Source organism: Tachypleus tridentatus, chromosome 9, assembly GCF_004210375.1.
Source record: "Tachypleus tridentatus isolate NWPU-2018 chromosome 9, ASM421037v1, whole genome shotgun sequence".
In the NCBI taxonomy this organism is placed as follows: domain Eukaryota; kingdom Metazoa; phylum Arthropoda; class Merostomata; order Xiphosura; family Limulidae; genus Tachypleus; species Tachypleus tridentatus.
The window spans coordinates 106789964-106803285 of NC_134833.1; positions in this window are offsets into that span (position 1 = coordinate 106789964).

Consider the following 13322-nt stretch of genomic DNA (forward strand, 5'->3'; position numbering starts at 1 on the left):
ATTGTAATTAACAGGCAGGAAAAACATTCTGATTAAATTCACTTGTTATTTTCAGTCTATTTTTACATACAAAAGATTTTAGTATTTCTCCTACATATTCAATAATGGTTTTACACTGTGAAGCCCAAGTTATTGTCTGTTATTAATGTATCCATTTCAGTACTGATTTTGTATGTTTAAATCAGAAAGAACAAACTTGTCAGCCCAAAAAATATTAATTATGTGATGGAAAAATTATAACTTGTTGCCAAATAAAAAAAAAAAAAAAAAAATTCAGCTTACCAAATTAATATTTATTTGTGTAATTCAAAAATATCTTTCACAGAAACAGTCAACAAGGTTTTACATTTGATATATACATGTAAAAAATAAATTTTAAGCATTGAATAAAGGAAGGCTTGTATCTGATGATTAGCAAATAGCTAGGTTATTAAATTCCAATTTTTTCTTCAGCTTTTACTAAAGAAGACTTAAGCAGTATTCCTCATTTTGAACAGTTGATAGATGGAAACACAGTTTAATAAAACAATTGCATAAATTTGGAAGTTTAAAGAATGATAAGGCTCTTTGGCCAGATAATATTTCCCTGAGAATTTTAAAGGAGGTCAAGGACTGAATATGTGAGCCACTTGCCACAATTTTTGTATATCCTTGAATAGTGGACAAGTACCAACAGAGTAGAAATTAGCTAATGTTATTCCTTTTTTCAAGTGAGGTAACAGAAGTTGTCCCAGTAATTATAGGCCTATTAGTCATACATCAGTTGTAGGAAAAGTTTTGGAAAGTCTAATAAAAGATACTTTTCAAAGTCATTTAACAAAGTTCAGAATTGTATCAGATGGTCAACATGGTTTCACTAAGGGAAAATATTATTTTACAAATCTTTTTACATGCTTTAAAAATGTTCCTTCATATATAGATGAAGGTAAGGTTGTGGATTTGGTCTTTCGGGATTTTCACAAAAGCATTTGACAAAGTGCTACATGAAAAAGCTGGTAAAGACACTTATGGGGATAAGTTAATTAACTTGATAGAAGAAAGCAGATAGATGATTGTTATAAATGGATTAATGTTGCAAATGATGTACCTCGGGGTTCAGTCTTAGGACCACAGCTCTTTTATGACTTACATTAATGGCAAAGATGAAGTAATGGTTAATAAATTACTTAACTTTTCTGATAATATGTAGGTCTTAGGTGCTGCTGACTGTGAAAAGGATACTGCTGTTTTACAAAATGATTTAGAACATTTATTGAGCTGGGCAAATAAATGAGAGATGAGTTTCAGTTATGATAAATGCAAGATATTGCATGTAGGTTATCAAATTTGGATTATAAGTAGAATTTGGATGGGAATAACCTTAAGTGTGTCTTGGAAGAAAATGAACTTGGTGTAATGGTTGATCAGTCTCTTAAGTGATCCAAGCAATGTACTGTTGCTAGTGATAGAGCAGATAGAATTTAAGGTTGTGTCTACAGAAATGTTGAATTCAAGCCTGAAGAAACTATAATTTCATTGTGTTTATCACTGTTCATGTCACATTTGGAGTATTATGTTCAGTCTTGGGCTCCTTACCTTAGGAAAGATTGAATTGTTGGAAAGGGTTATAAAAATGGTACCTGGAATGGAGGGGTTGTTATATGTGGAAGAATTAAGATCTTTAAAATTTTCTCTTGAAGAAAGAAGAGTTAGAGGGGATGTGATTGAAGTGTTCGAGATTGTAAAAGGAACTGATAATGTTGTTACAACAACATTTTCAAACTTAACAGAAAGAATTATAGAACTAGGGAACAAAAATATGGATTTAGACAAGGTAGAAGCCATCTTCAGCTCAGACAATTTTATATTTCATATAGGGCAGTTGGCCTATTGAATGGGTTGCCTTTGGATGTTGTGGAGGCAGTAAATGTAAATGAATTTAAAAAAAGCTTGATAAATAGGTGATTGATAAGGATTGGCTATACAGTTTTAAAATTATTTAATAATTTTAGCTTGACTTAGAGGATGAGACAGTTAAAATGGACCAACAGGTCTCTTGTCATTCCTAAACATTATATGTTATAAATAGGTACTGAACTTTCTGCAAGCTTGCATAATATAAGCACCAGTGCTGGCCCTAGTAAATGTGTGACCCCATGCAACAGGGTGATCAGTTCATTCTGTCCACTGATAGAAATTTGCAATTTGTGTTACTAGAAAAGAAATTTCAATTGGAAAATGAACATAGCTTGTTTGGCATAATGTGATGTCCCAAATAGTACCTTTTCTTATTGGTACTTAAAATCGGTACTATTAGTGATACTACTGTTTAATGCATGAAACATAAATAGTGTATTAAAATATTTAATTAAAAATGGGCCCACATTAATCACAGCCTTGATTCTTTTACATCCACTTGTAACTTTTGGGCAACATAAAGTGGACTAGACCACCACCACTTCTGAAAAGAAATTCCAAGTTTAGTGAGTCTTAGGTGTCAACCCCAGTAGGATCTTAGAGCAGGCTTTCAGAATGTTACAATAAGACAATGCACTCCTAGGGCCTTTAAGTATTACTAATACGTCTGGGATCAAACCAGCTTCAATGACTTCTTACCATGTAGCAAACATATTGAAAGGATTCTCATGGTTGTCATCACTCTGAGACCTGCTCTTTTAAAGCAAACAGTGGGTTACAATGTGCAGCATGATGATTTTACTGTGTACTTCCACCACTTTTGACACTCATGGCACCATGACATTATATTCAGAGCTGCAACTGAAGAATGATTAATTTTTGGCTGCTTAGAATATAATACTTTAGGACTGAAAAATTTCATTTCTTCAGTACATTTTACACAGAATATAAAGGTATATATAAGAAAGATATTACTTCAATGCTTACATCATTAATGTTGCACAAAAATGATTTTTTTTAATATACTCTTCAAAAAAAAGAAACACAAAAGGCAAAATATAAGACAAATTGTTAACAAGTTTATTCCAGGTATCTCTGTATGACGTGTGAAACTTTGCACATTCACTGCTGAACATCCAAAGTTTGCAAAGGCGAAGTCCACACTCACTAGGTGAAGTTTAACGTCAATAACGAGTATGCCCCCCATGAGCATCAATAACTGCTTGGCATCTCCTGCCCATGGAAGCGATGAGATGATGAGTCACATCCTGTGGAATGGCTGTCCACTCAGCCTGCAAAGCTGCTGCAAGCTGAGGTAGAGTGTGAGGTTGAGGTTGTCACCGTTGCAGACGTCGGTCCAACTCATCCCAAAGATGTTTGATGGGGTTTAAATCTGGTGATCTGGAGGGCCAGGGAAGAACGTTGATGTTGTGGTGTCTCAAGAAGACAGTGGTGAGTCGGGCTGTGTGAGGACGGGCGTTGTCATGCTGAAAAACGTCATTGACGTTCACCATGATGGGTTGCACATGGGGCCTAAGTATCTCGTCGACGTATTGTTGAGCCGTAAGATTCCCTCGAATGTGCAAAAGGTCTGTTCTGGCATTGTAGGTGATAGCAGCCCACATCATGATGCTGCCACCACCAAATCTGTCAACATCCTGCACACAGTTTGCTGCAAAACGTTCACCTCAGCGACGGTAAACACGGGTCCTTCCATCCTGCCTACGAAGCATAAAACGTGATTCATCGCTGAACCAAACATGCCTCCATCGTCGATGAGGCCATACCAGATGTGCCCGAGTCCACTGCAGCCGTGCTTGACGATGTTGCTGGGTGAGGATGACGCCTCTGACTGGACGTCGAGGTCGGATTCTTGCATCTTGTAGACGGTTGCGTATGGTCTGATCGGAAATCCTACGCAGCACTGGTATGGTTGAGGCAGTAAACGTCGCAGTGGTGGTCCTATCCCCGAAGGTGACGTAACTGGATGTTGCAATCTTGTGCGGGCGTGGTCACACGAGGTCTGCCAGATCGTGGACAGTCACGAGTTGATCCATGTTGTTGGTGACGATTCCATAGCCTTGTGATGGTGCTTGGGTGGACATTCACAGCTCTGGCAACATCTGATCGAGATTTGCCTGCTTCCAAGCGACCAATGGCGTTGTGCTTCAGTCAGTCTTGGCGTAACTGTATTGCGTGCCGGTAGCTTAACACTGAGCTATGGAAACCAAGAACCCGTCACTTTTATAGGGATTTTGCACGTGTTGCACTTGCAGAACATACAGATCTCTCAAACAAATTTATTGGACACGCATGCGTTTTGGTGAAAAATCCGATGTTTTCCTCCGTTTTCAAAGTGCGCAACCTTTATTGTCATTTTGGTCTGACAATCAGTGCCTTAACACATGTAACATCACATACTCTGAGCTTGTAACGTTATTACATATATTTCTCTTTAAAATAACAAAAATATCCCTTTTGCATTTCTTGTTTTGAAGAGTATATTATGTTACTTCTACAGCAAAGTGAAGAAAACGAATGAATAACTTTTGTGGCACTATTTGCAAGTAATAACATAGGTACTAACTACAGAACAAAGTAAGATGCATCAGTAGCTGGTTAGATTGATATGATGTCAATGAAAAAAATACAGAAAATATAATAAAAATAAAGCACATTAATCATCAGGGTAACTTAAAACATATTAAAGGAAGATGGAATTATATAGCTGCCACTCAGGAAATACAGATTTACCACTAATGAAGTAATCAGAGAATAAAGAAAGTTATGTTTTAGTTATGGAGTACCTTATTACCAAACAAATAAAAAATACAAGTTATTGGGTAAATCATGGAAACAGAACCAATATTATCACTAATTGGTGAACAAGCAAAGTACTTGTGTAGAAGGTAACTTTTAGTACCACAGTGCCTATAGTAACCCTAATCACTGACCAAGTAAGCCACATCAGTAACCATTCAGATTATAGTGGCAGAGCATAATATAGTCACTCTTGCCACAGAACAAGTACACCAGCAATTGATGATGTTAGAATAACAAAGTAAAACGTTTAAAATGCCAAATAACTAAATCAGACTAGTAATTGTGTAAACTATATTACTACAGTACAATGTAGCCACTAATTACCAACTAACTTTATATTAGTAATTGGACAGGTAGAGTGACAGAATACAACATTGTAACTCCAGTCAATGAACAAGTAAAACACTTGAAACTAGGTACATCATAGTTTGATAGTACAAAATAAGTCATTATAATAAACAATACAATATATTCACTAAGGTAGTGAAAAACTTTTAAGTGGGTAGATAATAGTGACACAGTGCAGCATAGTCACTGTCACCAAAGTAATAATGGACACTTGTAACTGGTTTATAGTAATGCAATACAATATATTCATCATAATCACAAAAGTAGTAAAATATACTGGTAATATGGTCACTTGAATCACAAAAGTAGTAAAGGACACTTGTAATTGTAGATTATAGTAACACAGTACAATATAGGCATTTGAATTGTCAAAGTAGCAAATGACACAGGTAAATCTGTAGATTATAGTGATACAGAACTACATGGTCACTCTTTAGCATTCCCTTGCAAGCAAATACCACAAGCATGAAAGAGATTATTATCTGTCTCATACTTTGCTAGACTGACAATGTCATCCAGATGTCTAAATGCAAAGCAAGATTTTTGCTCCTGTGTCAGTCATGCCATATTCTCAAGAAGAGGGCAGACAAAGCACTTGAAGAATGTTCTCAAGACCAACATGAAGAAGTGAAACACCAACTCTTGTGAGACTATTGGTCAGGACTGTGTTATGTAAAGGAAGAATCTTAGGATTTTGAAGGAACAAGAAAGTGGGAATGTCAGATCAACAGATCATGAATCAGATTTATAATCTTGAACTTCCTATTCAACTCAGAAACATGCACCCAAACTGCAAGAGTCTATCAATCTTGGGTTGCTCTCATCAGCCATCTTTGGACCCACAGATTGAGATGATCATGAAGGACTATTATTTTTTATTGTGAGAAGTTATCAGTTACTAAAAAATTACAGTTACTCAAATTGCTTAAAGAGTAATGTACCGATAGCTAGACAGTGTACACTATAATTGCACAATAACAAAGCACCTGTTATCAAATTAAACACTGAACAATTAAAATACACTAGTAACTGGGCAGATTATATTCAGTTGTTAAAGTTGGGGAACGTGTCTGAGATGGCATTCTGTTAATTGAGGATAGCTATTAGTATTACTGGCATTGTGATTGGAAAATAAAATGTTAATTACTTTTTTGTACCCTTGTGTGGTCAACATTACTGCAACAAAGTTTATAATAATTTATGTCAGAAAACAACTGATAAAATGGACAGTACAATACAGTCATTCTAATTAGTAAACAAAACACTCCAGTAAGTGGATAGATTATTGTATCACACTATAAAATAGCCATGATAATTGCTGAAGAATTAAAGAAGAGCAGTTAATGGCCACGTTATAGATATAATATACTATAGTATAGATTATACTATCTATGGATAGATTATAGTATCACACTATAAAATAGCCATGATAATTGCTGAAGAATTAAAGAAGAGCAGTTAATGGCCACATTATAGATATAATATACTATAGTATAGATTATACTATCTATGAATAGATTATAGTATCACACTATAAAATAGCCATGATAATTGCTGAAGAATTAAAGAAGAGCAGTTAATGGCCACATTATAGATATAATATACTATAGTCTATTTAATCAGGAGCATAACATTATCTGTGTATGTTATAGAGCCAGAATACTTTTAGTCAATCATACTAATCATTTAGTGGTTAAATCATACCAATAATTGGTAAATTATAATGTTGGAATACAATATTTTTACTGTAATCACACAAGTGGTAAGTGGATTTTATTGACAGAGAACAGTATAGTTAGTCTGATCATATATTAATTACATTCTTAACTACTAGTTAGTTGCATTAGTTGAGTTTATCATTATTAATGTCCATATTTTTCTTTCACTGAATGTGCTTCTCCATACAATACACCTCCTAACAAGTATAACTGCTAATAAATAGCCTTTTGTACTTCAGCTACAAAGAACTTTCCTTATGCAGCTCAGCTAATAGCAACTAATCTTATATAGTTTAACTGCAAGCATGTAACATTATGTACTTCAGTTACTACCAAGTAGCCTTAAGTAGTTCAGAGGAATCCTTATGTAAGTTCAGCTAATGTAGATAATCTTCTAGTCTTATGTGTTCCAGTGACTAAGAAGTAGCCTTTGACTACTAGCAAGCAGTCATACATAATTCAACTACTAACAACTAGCCTTACATAGTACAGTTAATAGAAAATATCTTTATGTAATTTAGCTAATATAAAGAAGCATTATATATTTCAGTTACTAGGAAGTATCCTTATAAAGTTCAATTACAATAAAATATTCCTATGTAATTCAGTTAATAGCTGTATGATGTGACCATATGTAGTTCAGGTTTTAACAAGTAGTCTCAGGTAGTTCAGTTTATTTACTAAGAATTGTCCTTATGTAGCCCAGTTATTAGTAGGTAGCCTTATGAAGTTCATCTATTAGCAAGTAGACCTGTGTACTTCAGCTACTAGCAAATAGTCTCAACTATTAACAAGTAGCTTTATATAGTCCAGATACTAAAAATCATCCTTACGTGGCTTAGCTATTAAGAATTAACGTTATGTAGTTCAGCTATTAAGATATAACACTTTGTAATTCAGCTATGAGCAAGTAGCCTTACGTAGTTAAACTATAAGCAAGTATGCTTATATAGTTCAGTTACTAACAAGTTGCCTTATGTAGTTCAGCTACTAAGGAGTAGCCTTATGTGGTTTAGCTATTTGTAAGTGGTCTTATGTAGTTCAATTACTAGCAACATATGTGATCCAGTGATCCAGTTACAACATAGTAGTCTCAGTTAGTACAGTTACTAGCATGCACACTTATCTAATTTAGCTAGTAGAAAGTTTCTTATCTAATACTGTTTCTAGGGAGGATATTTATGTAATATTTCTGCCATCAAAGTATGCTTATCTAATTCATCTACTTTTATTAACAGTATTGGTTAGTATTATTGTAAGATCTATTTTCGATATTTAAATTTGTATGTTAATTTAAGGTCAAGATACATTCGACAAAGATCTACACTAAAACTTTAGTATAGATATTGGTAAGCAGTCAGTTTTCAGTTGTCAGAGTGCCAGTCATTCAGTGAAGTATGTGATATTAGGATCAGTGTTACTTATTATGGTTCTAGTCCACCTCTTTTACAATTACAAAAAAAAAAAAAAATTCTGTTCTGTTCTTTCTTTACATTTTTCACAATCGAAAATGTAGTGAGAGTGCGCTCATTTCCTCGTTAATAGATGATATTCCTTAGATTAATCGTAACAGTTTCTAACAAACTAAGGTGGTATTCTTCCCTGAAATAAAGGGTAAGGCGGTGGAAACTGTAGAAAAGCACAAAATGACATTTATTTAGAAATAATGTTTCGGGTATGACTGAAGTAATAGTTACTAGAAAACACTGGTTGATTTCGCACAAAGCTACTCGATGGACTATCTGTGCTCTGTCTACCATATTTTCACGTATCATAACCCTGCAGACTTACCGCACAGCTACTGTGGTCTCTTCGAAACATCTATCATAACATCAGATGGAATATTTCGTTTTTCAGTTTATATGTAGATTATTTTGTTTAGGAAAGATGACGGAAAGCTTCTACTACAAAAAGTTTTGATTTCTTGTTGTTTTTTTTATTTCGCGCAAAGCTACACGAGGGCTATCTACGCTAGCCGTCCCTAATTTTGCAGTGTAAGACTAGTTTGTTTTGTTTGTTTTTGAATTTCGTACAAAGCTACTCGAGGGCTATCTGTGCTAGCCGTCCCTAATTTAGAAATGTAAGACTAGAGGGAAGGCACCTAGTCATCACCACCCACCGCCAACTCTTGGGTTACTCTTTTACCAATGAATAGTGGGATTGACCGCGCATTATAACGTCCCCACGGCTGAAAGGGCGAGCATGTTTGGCGCGACCGGAACCCGCGACCCTCAGATTACGAGTCGCACGTTTTAACACGCTTGGCCATACCGGGCCAATTGATTTCTTGATATTTTTAAATGCTTTGTACAGCAGGGATTTAATCAAATCATTTTTATAGATTGAAGAAGTGAAACTTCCAAAGTGGTGACTTGATACATGAACATTTAAGAAACACAATTTGTCATTCTGTTGATTTTCAACAGTAAACTTTATTATAGGATGTTTAGTCTTTAAAAACTGTAGACATTCCTTAACCAGCTCCAAACAACATGAAAGTGTAGTCAACGTATTTCTTGTAATACATAGTTATAAAACTTTTAGAACAAGTTTGTAACCAAACTTCCTGCTGGAAACATGGGAAAAGGTTACCAAGAATAGAGCCCATAATTATACCATCAATATGTTCACATATTTTATCATTAAGCGTAAAATGAGAGTGTGTCATCGTAAAATGTAAAATTGTTTTAAAAACGTCTTTAGTTATACCTTTAGAAAAACAAACAAACAAGGCTAGAATAAAGATAAATGAATTCGTCTGGAGGTTTGTAAGCGATGACTCGATATCTGGCCTTATTTTCAGCAAATAATTTTAAAGAAACCACCTAGTCAAAAAACATTACAATAATATCTCAGTTCGTTAGTTTTCATATTCATTGTTATTCTTGTATTACAGATATTTTTTTTTTCACTTTATCTGGTTTGGTTTTTGGAATTTCGCACAAAGCTACTCGAGGGCTATCTGTGCTAGCCGTCCCTAATTTAGCAGTGTAAGACTAGAGAGAAGGCAGCTAGTCATCACCACCCACCACCAACCCTTTGGCTATTCTTTTACTAACTAATAGTGGGATTGACCGTCACATTATAACGCCCCCACGGCTGGGAGGGCGAGGATGTTTGACGCGACGCGGGCTCGAACCCGCGACCCTCGGATTAGGAATCGCACGCCTTACGCGCTTGGCCATGCCAGGCGCGTGAGGCTAAATCTTAAAATATGTGTGTAGGATTAATCTAGATATTTTGAGATGGTCGAAACATTAAGAGCAGAGCATATAAGCCATGAAACAATGATATATAAGAAAGTAAGAAAAGATTGATTTTTAGTTTAACTCTTCGTAGGTTGATCGCTTTGATTGCAAATTAATATTAATTATGTTTATCTAATTTAGTTATTATCAAATATTCTTGTTTAATTACGCTACTAGCTAAAGTCTTCTTCGAATGATATTACTGGTAAGTGTTCATTACTTCTTGTTATTTTTTAACAAGAGTTTTTGCTCATCATTAGCTACTGGACAGGATCTTTGTTCTTTTTCAGGTTAATGTCCTAATTCACATTTTCTTATCAAGTTGTTTTCATCAAAGCATTTTTGGTACCAGTTTGCGACTTGTCAGGTTTTACTACTAGTTTTATTTTCCACATATTGCTATAATTTAACATCTTTGTCACATTAAGCTCCTAGTGTTGATGTGTTAATATACTTTTAATGAACGATCGTATTTTAGTCAAGTACAAGTTAGTGCTCTTGTTTTATTATGTTACCAATAATTATATTAAGTCTCTAGTTAGTGCCTTTATCCCACTCAACTTCTAGTGTCCTTTCCAAAATTTCAGTCTTAATGTTCTTTTCATAGTTTAGTGTTTTGCCAGGGTTTCTACCAGCATGTAACCCCTAATATGTGTCCTGTCCTGTTCATTAAATTGTTAGTAAAATCCACTGTCCTTTTCATCAAATCATTGACTTTTAGAAACTGCGAAAATATTTATCACAGAAATACATCATTCTCAGAATGCCACTTTTGTCATTCAGTTACGTTTACATTATTAGTGAGTATAAAATGTAGATACTGCTAGTTAGAAATGCTGTGGAATTTCACATCTATATTATATTTCAAAATAATGATTAGCGGTACCACCTTTTATTGTTCAAACAAATACGTTTTGAAATATTTAAGCGTAACATTAAGTTTCAAATTGATCATGGTTTTTAATCATGTACGAATTGCAACGATTTGATAAACTGGTAAAGAAACTTATAATCTAGCTTATTGACTTGATCATAACTATCGAAACCTTAGAATCCTGTACTGATGTTACCATAGTTTTCAAGGACCTGGAACACTTTATTAATTTGACCATGAATTTCTAGGACTTAGAATCCTGTACAGATGTAATCATGGTTTTCATGAACTTAAAATGCTTTAATGATTTTATCATGGTTTTCAAGGTAATTGAATACTTTGTGTGATATTTTAGCTTTTTTTGCCTTGTATCATATTTAGCAAATCACATAAATTATCTTGCTTATGATAAACTACCTAGATTAATACAATGAAGCAAAACCAATACTTTTATCTTCTAACCACCATGACTCTCTAAATTAATGCAATTAATGTATCATATTTAGCAAATCACATGAATTATCTTGCTTATGATAAACTACCTAGATTAATACAATGAAGCAAAACCAATACTTTTATCTTCTAACCACCATGACTCTCTAAATTAATGTATCCAATTAATGTATCATATTTAGCAAATCACATAAATTATCTTGCTTATGATAAACTACCTAGATTAATACAATGAAGCAAAACCAAAACTTTTATCTTCTAACCACCATGACTCTCTAAATTAATGTATCCAATTAATGTATCATGTTTAGCAAATCACATAAATTATCTTGCTTATGATAAACTACCTAGATTAATACAATGAAGCAAAACCAAAACTTTTATCTTCTAACCACCATGACTCTCTAAATTAATGTATCCAAGGTATGAATTGATGTCTGCGCAGAAATGAAAACAAACGTTATCAAAGCATAGATCACTTCTAGCAAGACTCTTGCTAGTTCAGCAGTAAATCTATGGGCTAATAATGCTAAAGATTTGTTTTTCATACCAGTGGCATATACACAGCACAGATAGTTCATTGCATAACTTTGCACTGAGCAATAAACAAACAAATGCATCTAGCAAAAATTGTATAAAACAAAACGTTAACTACAGTGTTTCGAGTGTTGCCAGTTTTTAAATGTGGTGATGAATTTTACTCCAATAAATGGGTTTTCTTGTTTATTTATTTTTAAACGCAAAACTGCAAACTGGTTGTTTGAGCTCGAAGTTTAACGCTATTTATCCTCGAATTTACGACTCAGCTACTGAGAGGTCCTTAGATAAAAAGTACAAACTAACTTTAGTTAAATCACATGAAGTGAAACGAACAATGACATTGGGAAAAAAATGTTTTAGTTTTAATTGTAGAAACAAATGCAAAAATTACCTTAACCATGCCTTAAACAATAATATACTCACACTTAACCATGCCTTAAACAATAATATACTCACACTTAACCATGCCTTAATATACTCATACTTCATCAGTTATGATCTGATTAGAATAAAGATTTGCCAGGTTTTGTTTACATTTCTATTGGTGACAAAAGTGGACTTAACAACTAGTTAGGGCTCTTCAACAACTTGCATTTGACTCTTCTATTCGAATAATCGAAGCTGCCAAACAATCAACAACTCAATAACAACAAATATATCGAAATATTTATTTACTTTTTCTACTAACTTCAGTACCATTTCGCATCTTCTGATCTTAATCACTTGCTAGTAGAACTTTATATATATGATTCTATATAGATGATCGACCCAGTAAATTGGTCAACATCCCCCCCAACTCCCCTACTGACTCAACAGTAAGCTTTAGGGGCTATAAAACTACAATGAATTCAGGACTCCGTCCTTGATCAAAATGGAATTCTCCATTTTTGTAATTCCATTTTATATTTATATCCTCCAAAACATGAACTGTTATACTTTCATATTTCCAAGACGTTAACTTATAAGTTCTTGAATTACCAAATTTTCTTTTCTCAGCAATCTCCATGAAATTTGTTCACCTGAAAAGATGTTAAATTGTTTCTTCTATTCATCGTTCATTGTTTCTTGACTTATAATATTTACATTTTATTTTCATTTGTATTCGAAATTTTATAGAGTGTTTAACAAATGTGAATTTCTTTTTTATCATCACATAAAGATGAGGCAACACTGAAACTTGTTGTCAACTGTATTTATTATTTCTATCGAAATACAATTTTATAAATTATACATATATTTTTAAGGGCATAATCACGATTCTTTATTACAGCGGCCTCTTTTCTTGTTGAAAACAGACTGCAGTGGTTGTATTTATTTCCTTAACATCTCTCTATAATACAAGTAGAACATATATCCTTACTTAGGTGTAAGCTATTTTAAAGTAGTGTACATAATATATTTCTATCGTCGTCTTGCAACTAA